The following is a 24,553-nucleotide window of genomic DNA, read 5'->3' as shown; positions in this document are numbered from 1 at the left end:
TTCTGTCTGGGTGAGGCAGATGAATGAATGACTTACTGACTGGGTGGGTCACCCCTCACCACCACTGGCTGAAGGCTGCCTATCATGGTAGACTACCAGATTCTGCTTGGCCCTCATGGTGGCTGGCCCAGGTTAGCCTCTGACCCAGCCCTGCTTCTAGGCTGTGAGGTAGCCACTGAGGTTACTGAAGCTAGAGTTCTACAGGAGGGACAGAAAAACAGAAGATGAAGGCAAGTAGATGGGGGAACGGCGTCAGTCCCTGCCCGCAGGGACTCCTACGGACCTCTTGTTGGGGCTCCCAGAGTTTCAATGGCTGACAGTACATCTTGGGTTTTGCGGCCCAGGCACGCTTCAGACCCCACCAGAACCTCTGGAAGGTGTCTGTTTCCATGTTGTTTCTCTGCTGCCTCCAAAAGGTAGTAGTCATGGAAACGGTGTGCCTTGCTGACGTGTGTTTTGTGTTCACAGGCTCTGACACAGCAGAGCTGAAAAGCGGTGGTAACGCTCGTTACGCAGTACCATGGGTTCAGAGCCCTTAAAGAACCCAAGGTGCTGATGCTGGTGCTGATGGCGATGATAATGGTGATGATGATGGTGATGATGGTGATGATGATGATGGTGATGGTGGTGATGATGATGATGATGGTGATCTGCCATTTTCTCTGAAGCTGTTCACCCTGCCAGTGAGGGGCTAGAGTTGGGTATCAGCCAGACCGTCCTCACAAGGCAAGCACAGGAAGCATATCCTCTCTGGTGGTCCAGCACCCTCTATTCAGGTATGCCAGAGGGCCAGACGTTCAGTACACAAGAAGGAAGCCCTGGTCCTTGGGCAGCAGGTTGCCAGGTAACTGCTTCCCTGTCATTTACCAACACAAAGACGCTCTGTTTACGGGGCTTCCTTATCTGCAGGGCTCAGAGATCTGCATTTATAAGGCCTCGATTTCAAAAGGGCAAAGGACCTTGAGGAACAAACAGTAGAAGGCAACAGGGCCAGGAACAGACAGGCTGACTGTGTACAGCTCCCCATTAACGCCTTCTGCAGCCTTGAGGTGTGGTAGGCTTCAAAAATGTAACAAGAAAGGCGCTTTGGCGGTGCCCATGCCCCAAGCATGGCATGACCTACTGCTGGCTATGGGCAGCTCCACTCTGGTGACATTCCCATGTCCTCTGCTCTGTGCTTTACACACTCAATCTATTCCCATGTCCTCTGCTCTGTGCTTTACACACTCAATCTAAGGGACTGGCTTGTGTGCAGGCACTGTAGACACAGGAGCTTCATGGTAGTGGGAGCTGGCCTGGATCCACAGGGCATCATCCTCAGGGTGACGTGGGCAAAGTGGCTACCCAAGCCAGGGTAGAGGTGCCTCGGGAGGTGAGGGATAGAATTATGTGTGATCCTTAACCCCGCTTTCAGGAGCCCGGGGACAAGAAGCAGAGGACAGATCTTCTGTTCTTGCAACATTCCATATTAAATGGCAATGCGTGGAGGTAACATATATGCCACTGACAATGAGATGGACGCGGCCACATGGCACATACACCCAATAGAATAGCACCAAGCCACGAGACCCAAGAGCGTGGCACATGCATGCTCCGAGATGGTTGGACACGGCGGACAGTGTGCTCAGGGAGACCAACCAACCACCCAGGACAAACGGCCTTTGATTCTCCACAGAATATCTGGAGTGGGTCAATTCACAGAGACAGAGAGTAAAAGAACCAGCAAGGCTAGGAAGAAGGAACAGGGCATTCCCATTTAGTGGCAGACGCTCGGGACCTCAGTGGGAACAGATTGAATGAAATGCCACAGAGCCACGCGCTCTTAGAAGTAAAGACCTAACTTTGATACTCTGTGTCTTAACTCTGATACTGTGTGTCTTTTACCACCACTTTTTAAAATGCCCCTGATTCTTACAAAATGTCTCCAGGAGGCCCAAGGCCTTTCACTCCTGTCTACTCCATGCTCCATAGCCCTTTTTAGATTAGGCACCTCTCCCCTATATCACATTGGCCTCTAGCAGCCATATTCTAGACGGTTCTCCTTAGCATATCAGGCAGAGGCCCCATACCCTACCTAACCTCCAGGAAAAGCTCTCTGGACTTTGGCACAGTGAAACCCTTCAAGAAAAAGAAGAAAAGCTTCCACTGGCTACGAAAGCGGGAAAAGTCTATCCAGTACAACAGCCTGTCAAGTATTCCTTGTCCCTCTCTGTACTCTGATTCCAGGACCAAGCCACCTCATTGAGGTCCACACTTCCTGACCTCTAGGCTGAAACTGCTCACACGATCTGTTCTTCCAGGAGCCTGCCAGTTGGGGGAAGCACTGGCCAGCATTCTGAAGACCCATCCCTCTATTTAGGATTCTCCTGTGAGAAGCTTTCTTTCCGAGTGTGAGGAAAACACACAACAAACCAGTTCTTTATTGTAAACTCTCTCTCTCTCTCTCTCTCTCTCTCTCTCTCTCTCTCCCCTCCCTCCCTCCCTCCCTCCCCCTCCCTCTCTCTCTCTCTCTCTCTCTCTGTGTGTGTGTGTGTGTGTGTGTGTGCGTGCGTGCCTGCATGTGTGTGTATGGGTGGGCTTGGTGTAGCTCTGGTACTGTCTTGAGCTCACTGCATAGCTAAGGATGGATGACCTTGAACTCCTGATTCTGCTGCCTCCACCCCTCCCACCCACCCCAACATGGCACAATGCCTGCTTTAAGCGATGCTGACAATGTCCTTGCAAGTGCTAGGTGACACTCTGCCACCAGGCCCATATCCCCAGACCTCCATCTTCAACTTGTTCAGTGCCAAGTTCAGGGGCATTAAGCACGCACCCACCCGATTGTGCAACCAATCACCACCGTCTGTTAAGAGAATTATTTCATCCTCTGAAACGGGCATCTTGTTGCCATGGCTACATCTTGTTGCCCTGTAGAGCCCTGCTTCCTTCCGTCACCACCAATGCCCGAGTAAAACCCAATGAAGTATCACAGCACATCATTAGGGTGGCCACCAACTGAGAGCCACTAGTAAGGGTCGGCAAAGCTACGGAGCAGCTGGGGTCAGCCGATAGGGATGGTAAACAATAGTGGTCTCACAAAGACAGGTAATGGAGATAGATACTGGGTCACCCCCCACAATTCCCCTAGTACTACACGTGAAAACACGACCTCAGACTCGAATGTGTGTGTCCAAAGGAGACAAAAGGCCAAAGTACTTGCACGTGTACCCGTTACTATCGTAGCCTGCATCAGATTCATGCTCCATGATGTAAAAGACAGGACAGATCCTTTAACATCCATGATGGGACGGCAGCCACAGGGGGAATGCCCATTTCTGGAGTCCTCTGGAGCAGGTCTCTCTGTGTTCTTTAGGAATGGCTCTAGATAGGGGAGAAGGTACCGTGACAGATGCCAAGGCTGTATTGATGTATTCTGTGCTCACTGGGGTTCTGTGCTCACTGGATATCACATTTGCCTCCCGGCTGTCAGTGTCTCGCTTGCCTGTCCCACAGAGGGGTGTCACCACTGACTTGTAGACTTGAGGAGGCTGAGGTACAGGGAGAGCTCAGCAGGGCAAGACGTCAATGTTTTACCATGGAGGTGGGCAGGCCAGAGGGGCTCCATGGACACTGGGTATTCTGACAGAAATACCTGAGGGGAAGCCTTCGAAACTGAAGGTTCAACAGACATGGTCCACCATAGTGGGCGAGACATGGCAAAGACAGTGGGTGGAAGTAGGGGGATGGAAAATTTGAGAAGCTTGTAGACCAGGAAGAAGAGAAGAAAAGAGGCCAAAATCAGTGGTGAGCCAATCCACTTCAAAGGCCTGCCCCATGACTGACTTGTACTGGTGAGGCCTCATACCAAAGGGGTCCCACAGCCTCTCAAAATAGTGCCACCAGCCAGAAGACAAGCATTCAAACTATGTCTGCAGAGAGTTTTCATCTCCCAACCACAACCCTGCCATAGAGCCCCAAGGCGGGAAGGCCCTCTCCCCGGGGGAACCCACAACACAAACCACCCCCTCCTAGATTTTACAATTCCAGCCTTACTTCACAGCTCCTCCCCTGCCACTGCATGCATTGAACTCATCCATGGAAGATTCCAGCAAACATCCAAAAGAGACGCGGCACTGTCTCCTAGCTGGCGTCGGAGTGGTTATGTCACCGGGAAGCTGCGGGACCCTGGATAGACAGTGATGCACCTGGAAGACCAATTCTCCACAAGTGAGATGCGCTTAAGTCACACACTTAAGCACCCACTGTCAGTTGCTTTTAAAGCCATGACCGTGGCCATTCTAAACTGGAGACTAGTCACCCGCCGAACCCATGAGCAGGGCACAGAAGTTATCAAACCACCTGCCCAGAGACAGCCCAGCCTTCTTTCTATGAGCCAAGGTAGACCAGATAACTTTTCTCCCAGCTCTATGCCTGATCCATCTACTGCCTACAGAGCAGGCCCTTACTTATCTATCACTGTGTCAGGGTATCTTGTGGCTGGGATTCTAGGCCCCAAGTCTGGTACCATGTGCCAGGTAGTGGGCAGGTCACCATCTGTCTCCTTGCCCCCTCCCCACCCCCCCCCCAAAAAAAAAAAAAAAAAAACAGAAGGAAATCTCCTTAGCTGGGATGGGAGGATCCTGTCTATCCAGTGGACAAAGGTGGGAGAGCATCAACTCTCCAGGTATCTGGTCCCAATTCTGTTCCCTGCCACTCACTGGAACAGGACGGCATCAGAAACATTTCTTAAAGCTTTGTGCTGAGGAAGCTTCTCTCCCCCTCTGGCTTTCATCAGATGCTGTGGATCTGAGATGGAATCTTGTGGGGTCACAGTCCACAGTTGGAAGCACCAATTGCAGAGGTGAGGAACCAGGACAGGAAGGGGTTCCCACCCCATGCAAGGGTGCAAGAGACCCTGCCATTACAATCGTCTCTCTTGATTGTCAATTTGACAAAAGATTTAGAATCACTGCAGAAACAAATCTCTCAGCATGTCCGTGAGTGAGTTTCTCAATTGAGTTCACTGAGGTGGGAAAATCCAACCTTAGGGTTGGGGATTTAGCTTGGTGGTAGAGCGCTTACCTAGCAAGCGCAAGGCCCTGGGTTCGGTCCCCAGCTCCAAAAAAAAAGAAAAGGAAAAAAGAAATCCAATCTTAATGTGGATGGAGTCCATAAAAGGAGACTGTGCACTTAGGACAAATGTCTATCAGTCTGATGAGGGGATAAAGGATGACCAACTACCTCATGCTCCAGCCACCATGACTTCACTACCAGGGCCTGTTGATCATGACAAGTACCAGACCTGATGCTCCCAGCCCCAGCTGGGCTGGCGACACCATTATTAGCTTTGCCCACATAGTCAGGTGATCTCTACCCTACAGACAGGATCTGAAGCCTAAGGAAAACTGAAGCGGCCTACCCAGGTCAGGAAAGTAACCAATGGTAGAAAATATCTACTGAAGCGTATGACTAAGGAAAATGAGAAGCAAAGTGACAGTCCTGGGCCAGAAGGCAGATTTTGAAAATCAAAATAAATGCAATCAGACAGATTCATCCCTCTGGGTGTCTTCAAATTTCTGATATGCCTAGAAGTAGCCTCCTGGGAGAGGTGTGTTATGAGGGACTCAGCAGCTGCATCTATGGGAAAGATATGGCTCTATGGGAAAGAGCAGCGATTGATTATTGATGTCTGCCCTGGGTACAACAGTGGAGAACATGGCAGCACACACTGTATGCACATATCATGGCACCTCTCTGAATATCTGTTAGCTTCCCCTTTGCATTCAATATGTTCAGACTAAGTGAATGCAAGATAACTAGCAGGAGTGCCTTGTGGAGGGAGTGTTTGCCCTAACGCTAAATCACACAGCTGGTACTTGTTATTCAAAGACAAAACTAAATTCTCTCAAAGGAAACTGTACTTGAAAGACTCTTTTCTTCTCTTCTCCTCTCCTCTTCTCTTCTCTTCTCTTCCCTCCCAGGGGTCAACCTCAGTTGTCTTTCCTCGGGAGCCGTCCACACTGTTTTCTGAGACAGAGTCTCTCATTGGCCTGATCTCAATTAGGCTGCCTGGCCAATACACATCTCCATGCATCCTGCCATCTCTGTCTCCTCAACACTGAGATGACAACCATAAGCCACCACATCCAACTTTTTCTCATGGATTCTTGGGACCAAACTTGAGTCCTCAGGCACACCGAACACTTTCCCAACCCCTGATGTAAACTTTTAGGGGCTTTTACACAAGGGTCACTGTTCTCATTTACCTCAGCAAAGAGGACAATTAAGATAATCTGGGGCTGAGGAGATGGCTCAGCGGTTAAGAGCACTGACTGCTCTTCCAGAGGTCCAGAGTTCAAGTCCCAGCAACCACATGGTGGCTCACAACCATCTGTAATGGGATCCAATGCCCTCTTCTGGTGTGTCTGAAGACAGCTACAGTGTACTTAGATATAATAAATAAATAAATCTTTAAAAGAAAAGATAATCTAGCCATCAAGTGTTATTGTCAATGCCTTAAACGGAGAGCACAGGAGCCATGGCACGGCCGGTGCTGGGTGGCCTGGCCTCCTTACTGGAGACTGAACTCTGGTGTGGAGAAGAACATTTCTGCTCTCAGTCCACTGGAGATGCCTGCACACTAGCCCTGATGCCTAGAAGGGTGTTGGACAGCTACGGGATGTGGGTCCATGATACAAAGGGTCCCCAAGAAGCCCCACTGCTCTAGCGCAGGAAGCTGAGGGCAGCCCTCCCTCCGGTGATTTGTTTGCTAATTCGAAGCTCATCCTTCATTCTTTGATTTTTCCACTCCAAGGAAGAATCTTGGCTGTGCTGCCCACAGAGCAAACATGGTAGGCCTTCATGGTGTGTCTGTCTGACTGAGGCTGGGGTGCATGTCCAATTCTGTTGTCTAGGTTGTAGCGACAAGTCTTCTTGCTGGCCCAAGCAACCTCACCCATCACTGGGCCAGAGGGAGCCACCATGTGTCACAGTCACCTGCCCTGTTTGAGACTGGCACCAGTCGGGGCAGTAAGAGAATATAGAGTGTTCACCAGAAAAGTCTAAAACAATTGCCCTTTCTGGATGAGCAGGAGGAAAGCATGTTGAGCCAGGGTTTCCTCAGTGCAAATGGCTGCCCAGAGGCCAGAGGCCTGTTTCCCACATCGCTGTGGGCCAAGGCCAGTGAATCTCCCAGAGTCCTAACCTACTCTGGTGCCCGGAGATCGCCAAACCCCCACCTTCCAAAAGAGTAGAGTTGGGTGCGAAAGCTACAATCAGGAAAGATAGAGATAGCTTCCATTAACAAACGGATCGAGGTCCAGGCTCAGGGTCCTGGATTCTTAGAAGCCAAGCAAGTGACCTTGGCAATTCCTACTCGCCAGCCCACCTTTATGCCAACACCTCCTCATTCCCCAGGCAGCAGTAGATGGATCACTGTCTCGAAAGGACCTCTCCTGCCCCTCCTGGGGACTGGGCCACCCAAAGAAACGCAGCCAACACTCTGTTTGCCCTCTACCCCTCTTTGAGGTCTCAGCTCCTGCTCTGGACCAGAGGATACACAGTAAGAAACCTGCCTATTAGATCTAGCAAGTCAGGACATAAGCCAAACCTGCAACATCGATGGGCGGTGAGGAGCGGGAGAACGTCTTGCTTGGCTCCTCTTCCTGAGGACCAATGCCTCCGGGATGAGGTGAAAGACCTGCCCTTCAACAATGGTCTTTCACTATTCCCCAGAATCTGTCTAACGTGACAAGGAGGCCTCTGTGGGTGTGAAACAAGCAAGGGAGAGGCCTGATTATCAGGGTGATCTCGGGGCCCCTGAGAGAAAGAGACAGAGAGGAAGAACCAGGAGTGATGTGAAGTCACAGACACACGTTAAAGAAGCAGAGACCACTCTGCCCACAGAAAAGGACCCACAATCCTACCTCCCCCACCCTCTACCCCGCAGTGGCACTGCCTGCAGCTGATAACTGCCAGTACAGGGACACCCTTCCATCTTGCTTCAGCGTACGAGACCCATTTCGGACTTGTCCCACCCCAGGGATAGAAGAGGATATGCTTGGGAGAATTTTGTTACATCAGCCTTAAGTCACCAATGCTCAGAATTTTCTGCGAGCCTGAGCCACAAAATAGCCACAGATAACGTCACTGCTTCCACACACTGTCGGAAGGGAAGGATGGTAAAGCGGCAATCCATACGCAAGGCCCATGTGTGTCTCAGAGGCATCTACCTGAAACTGCTACCCAACATGCCCTGCTCAACTTTCACCTCCAGATGTCTGTCCCCAGGACCAAAGGTCAGGCCCAGTCTGCCGTGTGGCGCAAGGACTCTAGATGGTTGATGGGTATTTTCAGAGCTTTACTGTCCCATTTGTCACTGGCTAATTAGCCAGGAGTGACTAATCAGAAAACAGTGGCATGGAGCAAACACTCCCGGTGTTCTTGGCTTTCCGTTGCCCGTGGTTACTCAGAACCCTCTGGATGTCACTGATGGAGCTTGGGGGGTGGGGGGCAAATAAGGCTCAGGTTTTCTTTGTATTCTTCTGGGCAAATTCGGACGGCCTTAGGGTTGTCCCCAGGGAAAGGTGTTGGACTGCTGCTTCACCTCAGTACAGCGTTTGACCAAAAGCCAGGGTTCTCGCAGCCCCGGCCAGCAGCTTTCTAGTCAAGTCATTGCTAACTCACAGGCTGAGCTGTGGAAGCATGAACAGCTAGCTCCTCTCCTGGCAACGGCAGTCACATGACATTGCTGCAGGTAGACATTCACTGACACTCAAGACCCTCAAACACTGTTCCATCCAGCGCTGTCATGGCCACAGAACCAAAGCAGAGACAGATAAACAGAGAGAAGCCACTAACTCCCTGCCGCCCTCCCATACGGCAGAGGACAGGGCATACACACTCAGTTATCCACCGCCCTCTCCAGGACCCCTGTCACAAGTAGAGTACACGTCCACCTTCCGGTCTCGTCAACGCAGTATACAGCAGCTGTCTGGAAGCTTCCATGTCACGGATGAGGAGGACATTGAGGAGGCATTGTGCACGCATGAGTGGCTTCAGGCCACACAACAAGCAGCTGGAGATGGTGGCGCCTAACCAAGGTGGAAGGACAGGGCAAAGAGAGCTAACATGGGCATGTGCTGATTGCTTGTGTCCAATGGGGAAGAACAGACTCACTGTACACTCATATGCACACCCTAACAGGCATGTGTGTGTGTATACCAATGAGCATACATGAACATCTAAACACATGGACGCACGCACACACGCGCACACACGCACACACACGCATATGGGGTTTCTCAACATAAAAGAGGATACCCACTGACCTTCAAGGGAGCTGGCAGTACCCCATGCCTTGCTAGGCAGCCAGACCATACCCTTGCTCTGTTACCTTCCTCCACTCCTCACCCACCAGGTTTAGCCAAGGCTATCCCTGTGGCTGCTGGCCTTTGTCCACAGAAGTAGACAGGAGGTCTCAAGGAGGTCCCTGGGGACCAGTGAAGTATACTTGGGAGTGACTCTACAGCACCCCACAAACACACACACATACACACAACAGACTCATCCCTGCAGGATCCTCTATATAGGGTGGGTTTCCTGGGGAGGTTTGGGGCGAGGGGGATCTCAGGGCAGGGCTGACTGATGCTGGCAAGGAGCAGTGGGTGAAGTCAGCTGTCGAGTCTCCTAGCGGCTCTCCGCCCGCCCCGCCGGCTCCTGGCCTGGTAATAAAAGGGAGATGAAGAAAGAACAGATGGAGAGAAACACCCACATTGGCAGGGCTGCCATTCTCCAGGGTAAAGGTCTACTGCAGACAGCTCAACCAACTCGGCAGGGTTAATCATTGCCTTGGGAGGGCCAGCCAATACTCCATAGGCCCAAGGAATCAGCAACCAGCTTATGGGCAAGCATTGAGCTCTTGCACCCCACAAAGCCCTGCACTTTGGGGTCTTGATTCAGACTAAGTATTGGCCAGGTTGTCAAAGAATCCCTCTTCCCTGGGGCTGGAGAGATGACTGAGTGATTGAGAATCCCTCCTCGCTAACCACCTATCCTAGGCTTTTCCGTTTAGGAGGCAACGGTCTCACTGTGTAGCTCTAGCTGGCCTTGAACTCACAGAGATCTGTCTGCCTCTGCCACCCAAGTGCTGACAGGCAATCCAATCATGACCTTGCCCTTTCTCATCCAAGCCAAGGGTAAAAAAAGTTAGCAGCTGAGCATACAGGCCCAAGCAACAGTCCTGGATTCAAATCCCACCAAAGACTGGCAAGCTCAGACACCAGTGGGATACTTGAGGGTTCAATGAGTTAAGATCTGGTAGGCAAGCATGAGGACCCGAGTTCAAATCTCCATCCCAGCCAGACGTGGAAGTGTGCACTTAGAATCCAGCACTGGGGAAACGAGAACAGGCAAGATCCCTAGGACTTACAGACCAGCTGGGCTAGCCTACTCTACAAGCTCCAGGACCCCCTCCCCCCCCCAAAAAAAACCTCTAGGTATTTCATGCAAACACACATGGGTACACTCACACCCACACACAACACCCATGCTCCCACATACAAATCAACATATGCACTCATTAACACATCCGCAAGGGGGCAGGAGACCGAGAGGATAAATGGATCAACGCATATGAAATGCCACTGACACAGCGCTGAGGCCTTGTAGTATGAAGGGTGCCACGTAAGACACGGGTCAAGGTAAATCCCTTCACCCAAGAACATTGCTGGGGCAGTCTCACAATGCCAGGGCTGCAGAAGAGGCTGGGATCAGAGTCACAACACACAGGTAACAGTGAGGGCACAGCAGAGTTCCATGTCTGCTCCTTCCCCACCAGGACATTTGGCCTTGATGCACAAGAGGGCCCAGGATCTAAAGCCTCCATATAGCCACTATGTCCCCATATTCTACGACCTGTTTCTGCCTGCCATCCATGGCAGAAAGATGTTCCTGGGTTGGTTTCCTGGGCCTCGTATGGACAGTATTGAGGCTCTAGGCCCTGGAGACTACCCCCTCTTTCTTTATTCTCCTCCTTCTTCAAATGGTGTGCTCCTAAGCCTCAGCTTTTTTTTCTTAGAGTGAGGTCCAGCCTTGCCATCCTATAAGCATCTGTCTCTGGCCAAGGGGACCCTTTACCTAGGGAACCAGGGTGCTTAGAGATGGCCAAAGACCATTAGGCCAGGAGGCGGCAGGAGCAGGGAAGGCAGGTGTCTTTCTCCTTCAAGAAGATTTGCGGGGTTGGGGATTTAGCTCAGTGGTAGAGCCCTTGCCTAGGAAGGGCAAGGCCCTGGGTTCGGTCCCCAGCTCCGAAAAAAAGAACCAAAAAAAAAAAAAAAGAAGATTGCAGTTCCTTCCCTCATTCGTACCACACACTGCATATAGCCCACACTGGCTGCCCCTAAACTGTGACTCAACCACACACTCCTCTCTGTCTCTCCAGATCTTTCCAGAGCTTAGGCCTTACCACACAACTCTTCCCTGGGCACAGGAAACTGTTCGCCTATGCCATCCAATCATTCTGCTCCTCTCCGCCTCTCGAGGCCCGGCACTGGCTTTGGCTCTCCCACATTATAAAGGGACATGTGCTAGTCTTGACCCAATCTCACATGATCACAAGTGCCCTACCAAACAGGGCCTTTGCAGCCTGGTACCAGGTCTGCGCTATGAGGCAGAACTCTGCCACGGTGGGGTGCTTGGTACCACATGGTGCAATCTGACTTACAGCACCTACAGGGAGCTCGAAGCCCTGGAAAGGAGGCTTATGAGTCTGAATTGCACCTTCTCTGTCTGTTTTCCTTTAATTACACAGGCAGACTTACTGTGTGCCCCACCTCACCCTGCCCCATGGTTACTGGACTGGGCAGGGCAGGTAGGTACATGATCGGCAAACAGAACTTGTGCTTGACAACCTACTGACTGTCCTTGATCGCCGGCTGACTGCCATGGTCTCCATCTCTTTTGGTCTGAAAACACTCTGAGGACTGGAAGCACAGGGCTTTTTATTCCGTTCTGTGCTGCCCTGTAAATATCAGCTGAAGAAAGGAAGACAGGAACCAATGAACGACTTGTGACTCAGACACTGTCTCTTCCTCACCAAGCCTCAGGAACACAACCACCCTTGGCCACATCCTCTCTTCCCCTTGCTAAGGGGACAGTGTACCCTGCAACCAACCATCCTCCACCTGCACCATCGTGAGCCAAACACCCTGTCCTGTGGGCCTCCCCAACCCCAGACACACTACTACCACACCACCATACCACCACCTCCCCCCGAGTCACAGAGGAAAACGCCTTCCCTTCACTCAGAGAACCAGACTTTGGCCCCTTCTCCCTCTTGCCTTGAGCTCTGGCTCTCTGCCTTCGGCTCAGGCAATGGAGTCCCCTACAGGAGTTTACAAAATATATGTAACTTGTAAGGATGAACTTGGAGTCTTTTATAAACCAAACGAACGCCTTTCATCCCCGGCTGTTGGCTGGGATGTTCCCCGATGCCTTTACTCACCACCGTGAGCATCGCCACGTCCCACCCACCCACCGCCTCGTCCCATTTCCTGCCAATGTAGGTCACGCTGGATTCTCCTGCCTTCACTAGATCTGCCTCCAGTGAGGGTGTGACTCCGTCGGAGACGAATTTAGAAGTTCTCTCACAGGCATGTAGGGACCCCGTGCACTCTCATTCAACTGAGACCCAGACTGTCACCACACTTGGAAATCTGTTCAGAGGTCTCCCAGCCTGTGGGGTTAACAATCATGTCCCTTGTGGGTAAAAGCCACCTTCACAGAGAAACAATTCCAAGGACTGAGGGGGTGGGGGTGGGGGGCTAAACAGAAACTGATCGGCCAGGGGTACAATAGAGCCCTACCTTCCAACTCTCTGTTCTTCTGCCTGGCTGGATTCTGCCTGGCTGGAGCCCCGAGCTCATGTCGGACGGGCAAGCCCTCACTGTTTCACCCAGCACAGGGATGATGGGTGTGTGAAATCAAACAGTGGGGACCACTGTCTTCAAGGATGAGACAGTCAAGGAGCTGGGTGGGGAGGCCTCCGACAGGACACAGGAAAAGAAGAGATTGTTTTTGGTGGCCTGATCCTGCAGAGGTCTAGGAGTGTGCAAGTGGGAGGCTCTTAGGGTGCCAGCAAAATGTTGTCTAAAGGTCTAGGGAGCCAAGAGGACTTGGTCGGCGTGGAGAATGAAAACGTCTGAGCCAAACTTGGATTTGCTGACTGGAAAATGAGGAGTTGAACTTTGTCTTGCAAAGAATCTAAAGAGTAAAGTACCACATGGGAAATACCAGCTTCAGGGGGCGGGAGTACAGCCTGGAACACACGTTCACACATGTTCATACATGGCACACACATGTTCGTAGACACTCATATACAGACCCACCTGGCACACACACATTCACACATGACACATATATCCACACATAGTTACACATACATGCATTCATATATGGCACATACATGGCATACATATTCACCACAGCACATGCATACAGCACACACATTCATATGTTCCTCCACAGACATACACACACACCCCCCATCTACATAAACATTCACGCATGAGCATACAAAATGCCTCCACCGACATATCCACAGACTAACACTCATTCATATATGCACACATAGAACACCCTACACACATATCAATGTGCAATACATGTGTATCAATGTATATACACACCACACCCCTGCAAAAACAAAATATGCACATGCTGTGTGCCTGTACACACACCGCTAAACATATACATACATGTGCAACCTCTGTGCATATGCAGTTTGTATGCACATATACAATATTCCACATTTAAATATATGTGTATGGTGCTGGAGAGATGGCTCAGTGGTTAAGAGCACTGACTGCTCTTCCAGAGGTCCCGAGTTCAAATCACAGCAACCACATGGTGGCTCACAACCATCTGTAACGAGATCTAATGCCCTCTTCTGGTGTGTCTGAAGACAGCTACAGTGTACTTATATATAATAAATGAATAAATCTTTTTTAGAAAAAAAATATATGTGTATAATGCACACTCACATGTATACACAATACTGAACATTATAAATGTATGTGTGTATACACATGCACTTAAATCAGGCTTCATACACCTGAATTACTTTTACTTGGAGCAAATATCCCTTGCATAGGCCCCACGGCCTGTTGCACCCAAAGCAGAAATGGGGGCTTCCGGGATCCAAGCCACAATAAAAAGGAAGTGGTTTGGGGACACTCACAGAGCCTGGAAATGCTTTGCTCACCAACAAGTAGGGCTCACACGCCTGAGGCACACACCCTGAGCTCAAGCAGCACCACGTCTTCTCTGAAAGCCCTCGTGTGCCAGCACCCACCTCACAGGGCGCTGCGGACTTGGCTGTAAGAGCCCTTCCTTTTCCATGTCTGTAACTTTCCACCCCTGGTGCCATTTAAGGACCAACTTCCTCCTCTTGTGTAAAAGACACTCACACAGACTTAGAAACCCGTCCTGTGAATTTGGATTGACTGTGCGGGACAGAGCAGAAGTAAGTCCAAAGCCTATGACGGCTGGACCGAGGCAGCTGACCCGGGCCAAGGCCAGCACTTAATTCCACCCATGACCAATCCAGGGAACCAAGGGCTACAAGAAAGGAGAAATGGATTTCCCGATGGAGGCTTGTTCACACTGTTCTTGTGCTGAGTGGGTGCGATTTAAAAGCTTCTTAAAGTAGCCACATCCGGCTAGGATGTGAAGTGTCTTTCCTCAGGGTGGCTATACTAGTGGTAAGAGCCTGGTGTACTTCCTCTTTCGGAAGAAAGCAGAAGTGGAGATGGACTGTCGCTGTGAAGACTCAGGGGTCACAACAAGGTGACAGGAGTCAAAGTCTCTCTCCCTCCCTCCCCTCACGACCCCCAGGATCTTCACTATGTGCTATGTAGTTCTGGCTGTCTTCGAACTCACTATGTAAACCATGCTGCCCTGGAACTCACAGAGATCCACTTGCCTCTGCCTCACATGTGCCTGAATTAAAGATGGGTGTGTGCTCCCAACACGGGGGGGGTGGGTGTCAATTGCATAAACAATGAGTCATGTTTACTTATTTCCTGAGAAGGAAAGCCCTGAGTAAAACAGGAACCTGTCTCCGGCAGGGACAAGCTCGCCCATCTTGATCCAGATGCAGGTTTCAGACAGTGAATGTTTTCTTTTTTGGAACCTGTCAGTCACCTTTTATTAAACACTAACTCTTGATCAGGATATGAAGATTCAGCCAGTTGAATTCTTCCTAGATCGGAGCGGGCCAGGCGGTTATGCTCGCCCATGCAGTGCCCTCTCCACAGTGACCCCTCTTCAGTGGTACTGGTGTCACCGCTCATGTTTAAGTTCCTTGTACGAAATGCAGTAGCTAAAAACCTCGTAGGCTGGGATTGGGGATTTAGCTCAGTGGTAGAGCGTTTGCCTAGCAAGCAAAAGGCCCTGGGTTCTGTCCCCAACTCCGAAAAAAAAAAAAAAAAAAAAAACAAGTAGGCTGTCAGTACAATGTTAATCCCTGATGCTGCCTTTCTGAACATTGATGGTACTTGTTGTAATACTGGTCACACCCTCTCAGAAAGGCTCCTGCAATGCCACTGGAGGTGAAATCCTGCATTGATATTCAGCTCGGCAGCTCTCCAAGTTTAACCTCCATGAGCTTCTTCTCCTTCCATGGCATGAGAGATGTCATCTTGAAGTCATGGGGTCCCCAGAAATCCAGTGAATTATTTTATCCTCACCTCAACTCTAGGTGGAGAAACTGAGACACTGAGGAAGTGATTGGCCTATCTGAGCTCAAGGTCAGACACTCACCCCAAGATTCTGACCTCCCGGCACATCCAGTCCCACTGCCTTTCTGCAATGAGGCACCCTACGCATGCTTCACAGAATCTGGGAGGCCAGGGGTGGAATATTGGGTGGCCCTGAACATCAAAATCAGGGGTCAATGTGATGTCCTTCCTGGCAAGAGCCATATGTGTAACTGCGTGTTCTTACGGGGCCCCTGAAGAGGGATCTCTATCGGTCATCTGACATTTGGATGTAACCAGGGTGGAGATGACCCTGTTCTGCTCAGGACAAGGATGGCCACGGAACCAGGCATGAGCACCTGAGTTGGCTTAGAGTTCCACTAGGCAGAGGTTAGATAAATATTCCTTCCCAGACCTATAAAAGGGCGCCTTGCCTAGGCCAGGAATGGAGAATTCACAAGTCCAAGACGAGAGTGTGCTCACTCTCTCGCCCATCATGGCATGAGTACCCCACCCCAACAATAAGTAAATGAATAAACACAATTTTTAAAAAAAGGAGGAAGGATGTAGAGGTTGGCCTGTAGCCTCCACATACATGCGGTACTCATAAACACGCATGTGTGCCACATGCTCGAACACACACACAGCAAAATAACCCCAAAACTTACAAAATAAGGAATATTTGAGGTTTGAGGGAACATGGACATTGAGGGGACAGAATCCCTCAGCAGGTAGACTTGTACCCGGGGCATTCTGACCACATATGAAGGCTGGTGTCTCAATCACCTGGTTGTCATGGTGGTCAACTACTTGGCTCTCATTCTGTTTCTTCATTTAGACAGAGACGCTGAGCACTGGGACCTCTCAACGTGGTAGAGGTTACTCTCCTTGGTGGTTTGAATGAGAATGGCCCCCAAAGTCCTATATATTTGAATGCTTGGTCCCAAGGGAAAGGAACAGTTTGGGAAGGATAGAAAATGTGGCTTTGTCCTAGATGTCTCACTCAGGGTGGGCTTTGAGGTCTACGAAGCCTGTGTCATTCCCAGTTTGCGTCTCTGCCTCATGTCTGTGCATTAGGATGTAAGCTCACAGCTATTGCCTCCAGTTCCACACCTGCCTGCCTGACGCCATGTTCCTCGTCATCGCGATCAGGGTCTCGCTCTCTGAACCTGTAAGCCCTGAACAAACTTTTTCTTCTATCAGAAGCCTCGGTAATGCCGTCTTATTGGAGTAACTAAGAACTGCTTTCGGCCCATCCATTGACATCTGTAACCCTCCTTACACACTGTGGTGAATAGCATTGGTTTGACCCATGTATGGGATTGAACCTGTAGGGTGTCTGTGAGGGGCTTTCTAGTCTAGGTTAACTGGGGTGAGAAGCCCCAACCCTGAGTGTGGGCAGCACACTAATCCGGATTAATCTCAAGCATCCACCAGAAGAAATCTAGAATCACCAGGGAGATGAACCTCTAGGCATGGGTGTATAGGATCATCTTTATTTGACTGAGGTGACAAGACCGGACCACTGTGGCACCATTCGCTGGGCTGGGACCTCTGAACTGTAGACAAAAAAAATGGTGGACTGGGCACCAGCTTTTGTCTCTCTGCTCCCTGACCTGGAATGCAAAGTGACCACATTCCTGCCACTGCCAATTCTCAAGGACGGCAGCCTTGAACCGTGGGCCAAAATAAACTCTTGCTTTCTTCAGTTGCTTTTGTAAGAAGAGTACTTTATCACAGAAACAGGAAAAAAAACGAAGGCACATTCTGTGAGCTGGCAGCCAGGTCTGAACAGAGAGGAGAGAGCCAGCTGAGAATCAGAACTCATCCTCAGGCTTCCCGGCTGCAGACCCAGTGTGAACAGCTGCCTCCACTTCCCTACCAGGACCGACTGAACCTCCCGGCCCTCGCCCCGCCCCTGCCCCCTGCCCCCCGCCCCCCTGCCCCCCCCCCGCCCCCCCCCCCCCCGCCCCTGCCCCCCCCCCTGCCCCCGCCCCTGCCCCCTGCAGAACATGAGCCAAAACAAACCCTCTGTCTGTAAGTCGCTTCTGGTGGGGTATTTGTCCACAAGAAAGTCAATAATAGATGTACCAATGGGTGGCGGCTTCCTACTCTATGCTGACACTGCTTAGAGCCAAAGACTGATTAGTAAACATGTGGTTCCGGCCCTTGAGCTCCAGAGACAGGGAACTAAGACACTTAACAAACGTCAAATGGAACAACCCACTGGGAAGACTGCTTATCCCGCTGCCCAACCACTGGTGACGGGCTCTCGCTGTTCCCCTCAAAGTTGGCCATAAAACTCAGAAGGGGAGAGGGTGAGGCTCGAATGAGGAAAGCAGGCGCAGAGGTCAGCATTAGCAAGAACAGCCTGCTGCTCCAATCTAGACCGGAGAAGTTCATTCATCGTGTGAAACAGTGGAGAGGGTGGGGGGAGGGGAGGGCCGGCACCCAGGTGATGTAAGCAAGAGGTCAGGGAAACAGGCTCACCCAGAGCCATCCCTGCCCTGAGGTCTTATATCAGGATTTAAAAAAGTGTTTTCCAAAAGCAAGAAGACTGCTGTACCATTCCTGAGCAAACAAACCATCTTTCTTGATTCTTTCGCGTGTCTAATAATGACTTAACAACCTGGATTTCCAAAACAACCCTAGAGGAAAACATCCTTCCCCCAAGGGCCCTGCAAACGTCGTCACCAACCCCCAGGCTAATGGTTGAAGCTTCTCACCATAGGGTACCGACCCGGCTGAGGTTGAGAAAATAATCTCACAGGGTTTCTGTGACTGCGGGCGCCTGCCTAGAGAATCGCTATAGTAAGGACTTTCCCCTGGTGGCTGCCCCCAACAGTGCTGTGAACAAGACTGCATCATCATCGATAGCAGGGGGGATCCCCACCTGATGCAGCATTTGGAGATTCCGGGCTGCCTGAACCCCGGGGTAGTCACGTCTCACCAGTGTGTGTTCTTTGCCAGCTGTCTAATCGAATTTCCTGTGTGTATGAATATAAACACTGTTGTCTGACCCACAGTGAACTTGTAAACAGCGTGATGGTATCAGCCGTAATAGACCGGGTTTCCAAGAGCGGAAGGACACTGTTACTTTTACTTCAATTGGAAGCGGACTCAATTTCCACGGGACAGCGATAAAATTAATGGCCGTAGAAGGGATCAACTTGACTGTGAGAGGAATAGGCGCGTTATTATTGCCCAAGAGATCGCTGCAGTCTGGGTTTCTAATGTCACGTGTGGGCTGTGACCTTAATGCCGTCTTGTGGGTTCTTGGAATGAGGCCACTCTCCTACGTTCTTTGGAGTGGACAGAACACCAATGTGACCTGGCTGAACTGTCAGAGACATATCACCATCGCAAAGCTTAAAGAAATGCACAAAACCATTATCTAATCACCTCTCTGCCATCTGTGTGTGTGTGTGTGTGTGTGTGTGTGTGTGTGTGTGTGTAAGCGCGCTCGTGCATTCCTGCAAGTGTATGAGAGCACCTGTGTGTGTAAGCATGTATGAATAGATGTGGAATTCAGAGGACAATCTCACTTGTCATTCCTCAGGAGCCAACCTTGTTTTGTTTGTCCTTCTTGGAGACTTGGGGTTTACTGGGAGTTCATGTATGCCCAACTTTGTTTTCCATGAGTACCAGGTATAGAACTCAGGTCCCCTGCGAGAGAGACTTCTCCATTCCAACACAAGGCTCTTTCTGAGCTGTAGGTATCGAATCCCTGGGCTTTTAGAGGTAAGAATACACGGGGAGCATCCAGCCCAGATCAGACTCACCAGGGAGGACAGACGATGGGGAACACACAGCATGTGGACCAGTGAACACTCTGCCTTACCTCGGTGCACACGCAAGCCACCATCGCTAGTTCCCTGTGTCTTTCTCCAGTGTCTCTGCTTCCTTACCGCCCATAGGGATGATGGAGTACGCTGGGTACCCTCCCGAGAGCCAGACACACTCAGCCCTAGCTTAGCATTATTTACTCCTGAGGCCTCCTCAAGAGCAGCACTCCAGCTACCCAAATATCTGGTTTCCCACAGTAAAACAGTTACAGAGAGAAGAGCATCTATCTACCTAATTGGGTAATGTTTTAGGATATGAGGAGATGGGAGTGGGGTGGGGAGAGCAGTTGTCCAACCCAGCACAGGACACTGCTAGATCACCACTGTCCAGAACACTTGATCTATTGTACCCGCCTCGCAGATGCTCATGCATGCCACATCTGCCAACTGCCCATGGCACTGAGCCTGCTTTCTGCTCCTCCTGTCATGTCTCCCTGTCATTCATTTCACCCACACAACTCTTCATCACCTCAGAGTCTCGCTGTCACTTAAGAACACCGCAAGAGCCGGCATGGTGGCGAGGGCCTTTGATCCCAGCTCGAAGAGGGAGGCAGAGGGAGGCAGGTCTCTGAATTCTATGCTGGCTTGGTCAACAGAGCGAGTTTTGGGACAACCAGGGCTGCACAGAGAAGCCCTGTCTTGGGAAGAGAAAAGGAAAAAGAATACTGCGAGAGATGGCTTATCACTTCACGTCTGTCTAATGCCTCTGCTAAACTTTGCTCAAACACCCCATATCGGTCACTTCTGACTAACTTGGTATCTGCAAATTCATTCTCTCTGACTCTGTCTATGCCTCTCTTTCTGAATGTGTGTCTGTGTATTTCTTTCTCCTTCTCTCTCTCTCTCTCTCTCTCTCTCACACACACACACACACACACACACACACACACACACACACACCCTCAGTATATCTCAGCACTACCTGGGTCCTTACCAATGCTATGCTATCCCTGTGCTTTCAGCTCCAGACTCATGCTCTCAAGGCCAGACAGAACTAAGATGGTGGGCAAGTTATACCAGGTCCTACCCCATCGGCTCTGAGGTCTCTGGCTCGTTTCTTTTAAAGAATCAGTTACTCAAGAACCTAAGGTTCAAAGAGAACCAACACGCCATGTGACCACACCTACAGGGCAGGTCAAAGAGGACAGAACTGGGGACAGTGACAGCAGCCTAGTGTGTGGGCATGGGTATGGGTTACACTACTCTGCTGTGGATCTGCCCTAAGCAAGTGTTGGTTATCCCTTGTGAAAACTTGCTGAGACAGACTTCCTACGCATGTTGCTGGATACATTAATGTCAGACCTATGTGTGTTACTGGATACATTAATGTCAGACCCATGTGTGCTACTGGATACAATAAAGTCTGCAAAGCTTGTTTTCTAGACAGTGTCAGTCTGCTAGGTTTTCTCCTTTGTAAAATGGGAGGTTGGTGGCCTGTTAAAAGGCTCCTATTACACCTCATAGCTTCTGCCTCTGGAAGGTTCCACCCACTTCACCCAAAGGTCATGAGCTCAGAGCCCATCCTGGCAGCAGCCCTAGGCTGTGCTAATAACCACAACTTGGAAGTTTCGGAGATCAGGGCTACAATGACACAAACAGAATTAGCGACTGACCTACAGGCTTAGAAAGACTTGTGGGAAGACATGGTAGCCAGATGTGGTGGGGCACACCTATAATTGACTGAGGCAGGGGAAATCATGAGTTCAAGGCCAGCCTGCACAGTGAAGCCGTCTCAGAGAAAGACTGAGAGAGCAATCAGTTCTATAGTATGTGCATTTTATCACGGTTTTATAAAAGTAATAAACAAAAATTCAAAAGGAACATTCAACTCTCAGACCCTAGTACACAAACAGCATGGACTCAGGAGAAGATGGTGCCGGGTACCACCAGTGGGCCGCTGAGGTACAGGCTCTAGGCCTGGTCAGATGGGTTAAGTCATCTAACCTCCACAATGAATGACAAGGACCCACTTCCCAGCTTCCACACAGGCCTTTCCTTGGCTAATTTTTAGGTAATTAACACTTACCTGATTCCAGGTCTTTACAGGGAAACTGATCCTAGCGGCCTGCTATATACAGGCTGGGAGACATACTGCCCGGGAGCCCCTGCCTCACAAGTTCATGCTGCAGACAAGATGGAGTTGGAACCTAGGAACCAATAAACCTGGGCACTCATCTCTAAGGTCTGGGACCCTCGGTAAGGCAGATCTCTGGGAACGGACCCCTGGTGGTCTCTTGCCTCAGTGTCAGAGCAGACGAATTCCTCCAGATTTTGGGACATGGGAACTGACCTTCACGGACCAACTTGACGGTTCGGAGGAATAGGTATGCGAGATGTCTTGTAGCTGTGAGAACTCCTCAGCCTGCTTCATTCGGATCTCAGTTCACACAGGGGAGTATGGTAAAATATTTGTTAACAATCGAGTATCAATTACAACACTGACTGGCCGTCTGAAATAAAGACACAATTGACGAAAGCACTGAGGAATATAGCAACGGGTTCTGAGTTTTAGGGTGTTAGCACGGTGCACCGTGAGGTACGTGTCCCATCTCTTCTTGCTGGTGGCTCTACCACGGCTCCAACTCGTACTTAGCTCTTCTTTGAGACAGACAAATATTGCTAGTATTTCTTTTAAAAATAGAAAAAGCAGGGGTTGGGGATTTAGCTCAGTGGTAGAGCGCTTGCCTAGCAAGTGCAAGGCCCTGGGTTCAGTCCCCAGCTCCGGGAAAAAAAAAAAAATAGAAAAAGCATTCCATAAAAAATAAAATAAAATAAAATAAAAACACCAAAAAAGTAGCCCTGGGACTCCATTGGTCTAGCACAGTCAACAGGGAGAGGAGCCACTACACAGTGGTTCTCCATCTAGCTGTGTGACCTCAGGCAAGTGGCTTGACCTCTCTGTGCTTCACCATTTGGGTTGAATTCATGAAAGAATCCAACTCAAACAATACTGTAAATGTGGAATAAGCAAAATAGCGCCGTGTCAAAGCGAGGCCGGTGAGTCCTGGGCCCTAACAGTCCCCAGGAGTCCTGGAAGAACCGTGTGGGACAGACAGTAGCGGGGACTGAAAGACGAGGAGAAGCAGGAAACAGGAGCGACTCAGTTAACTGGGGGCCCCTCACCCCATTGTTTACAGTAAACCAACTCTAGATCAACAGCGGCTGAATCCATTTTTTAGGAACAAGAAATGTTTGCTTGACCTTAAAACTTGCCGTAGTCGGGGCTAGAGAGGCTGGCTCAGTAGTTAAAGAGCACGGTCTGCTCTTGCAAAAACATCTGGGTTCAGTAGCCAGCACCCACACAGCAGCTCACAGCCATCTCTAGCTCCAGTTCCCGGGAATCTGATGCCCCCTTCTGGTCTCTGCAGATACTGAATGTACATGGTGCATGTTCATACACTCAGGGGCGCGCGCACACACACGCACATTTTCTAATTGGGACAATTTTCTAAGCCACTAATTAACTAATTAAGACACCCAAGCCTGACAACTGGAAAAAAAATGTATAACTTCTACATACAAATAAATATTTTTAAGCAAAAAATCAAGGCCCTAAAAGCATTCCTTGATGGGAAAATCTGATCCCTACACAGCTAGAAAGGGATCAGCAGGGGGATGGGCAGGTGGCTCCTCAGTCCATAAGGTGACACTGGTTCAAATCCCCAGCACCCACACAGAAAGCTGGGCAGGGTGGTGCATGCCTGGAGTAAACAGAAGTCTTGGGGGTGGCTGAGCCGGCCAAAATGGTGAGCCCCAGGCTCAATGAGAGGCCGTCTAAAAATGAAATAAAAGTAGAGACTGAGGACACCTTCAGTCAACAGCGCACGCGCACGCGCGCGCGCGCGCACACACACACACACACACACACACTTGCAGGCCGGCAGGTTGTCTATTTAAAAAGACAGCCTCACCAACTGCTTTTCAACAAAGGCACCCATACAAATTCAAAAAGATAGGCAATAAATAAATAAATAAATAAATAAATAAATAAATAACAAAACAAAGAATTGCAGATAGGAGGGATGCCGGGGAGGCCCACCAGGCACCTTCCCACACCAGTCAGAATGACCCGGCAGGCACAGCCTTATTCTCAGAGCCAGCCTGGCAAAGACACATTCCTGAAAGGCCTGGCCAGGAGACACAGCCTGGCCACAGACTGCCTGGGACGTGCCCAGGTGCAGGAAGCCAGACTCAGACATGCGGCCGCAGACTAGAGGAACGCCCCTACTCATCCACAAAGGGGACAGTGGCAGTTAGCTAACATGGGGCACCTCTCATTGCTCTGTCAGGGTGGGGGGTGCAGGGGTCAGGAGGCAAGATAAAAAAAATGCCACCCCACCCCTCACCCCATGTCCCAGTCTCCCAGTGACAGGCAGGGAAGGGACGGGAAGACTTCTGCCCTCCCCTTCCTTCAGACAAGCGGCCTTGCTGTCTTGCACAGACATGCCCCCTCTCCGTGCTCCAGAGCCTTCTGGTGTAAGCCCCTCCACACAGAAAGTGCAGGATGACATCAGTAAAAAGCAGCCAGGCATTCGGTGGCCGCCTGCACTCAGCAGGCGGACTTCAACAAGCACAGCCCCGCAGAGATCTGCCGATTCAGTTGTTCACAGCGCAACCATTCAACGGGCACCTAACATGTGTCATCCGGGGTGGGGGTGGGGAGGACACGGATGACGAGCAAAAAAGCCCAGCTTTCCTAGTGGGAGGAGACAGGGACAAAATAAAAACACCAAGCCTGTTCACCTGGAGTGCTAAGGCAGGAAGCAAGAAATAAATGGAGCAGGGGTCGGGGGTAGGGGGCAGCCTTTTTAGAGGGTCGGGACGTGAAGGTCTAAGAAGATGACTTCTAAGAAGAAATAGGTAGGGAGCAAAGGAAGCTCAGAAGGGGCAGAGGCCTTGGGGCCCCGGGAGTGGGGTGGGGGGATGGCAGTGTGTTTGGAATCATTACTGCCAGCAATGAACTGCCTGTCG

At 50.5% G+C, this 24,553-nt stretch overlaps 1 protein-coding gene and 1 pseudogene across 1 annotated transcript in view; both read right to left on the bottom strand.

The window, feature by feature from the left end:
• Cmip (c-Maf inducing protein) overlaps window positions 1–24,553 on the bottom strand; it is a 205,635-nt gene that overhangs the window by 105,251 nt on the left and 75,831 nt on the right. The window lies entirely within an intron of this gene.
• Window positions 15,214–15,911, bottom strand: LOC116886458 (annotated as a pseudogene).

Source organism: Rattus rattus, chromosome 17 (genome assembly GCF_011064425.1).
Source record: "Rattus rattus isolate New Zealand chromosome 17, Rrattus_CSIRO_v1, whole genome shotgun sequence".
Taxonomy (NCBI): Eukaryota; Metazoa; Chordata; class Mammalia; order Rodentia; family Muridae; genus Rattus; species Rattus rattus.
Note: the sequence above shows the minus strand (reverse complement) of the source record. Positions and strands in the feature narration are given on the sequence as shown.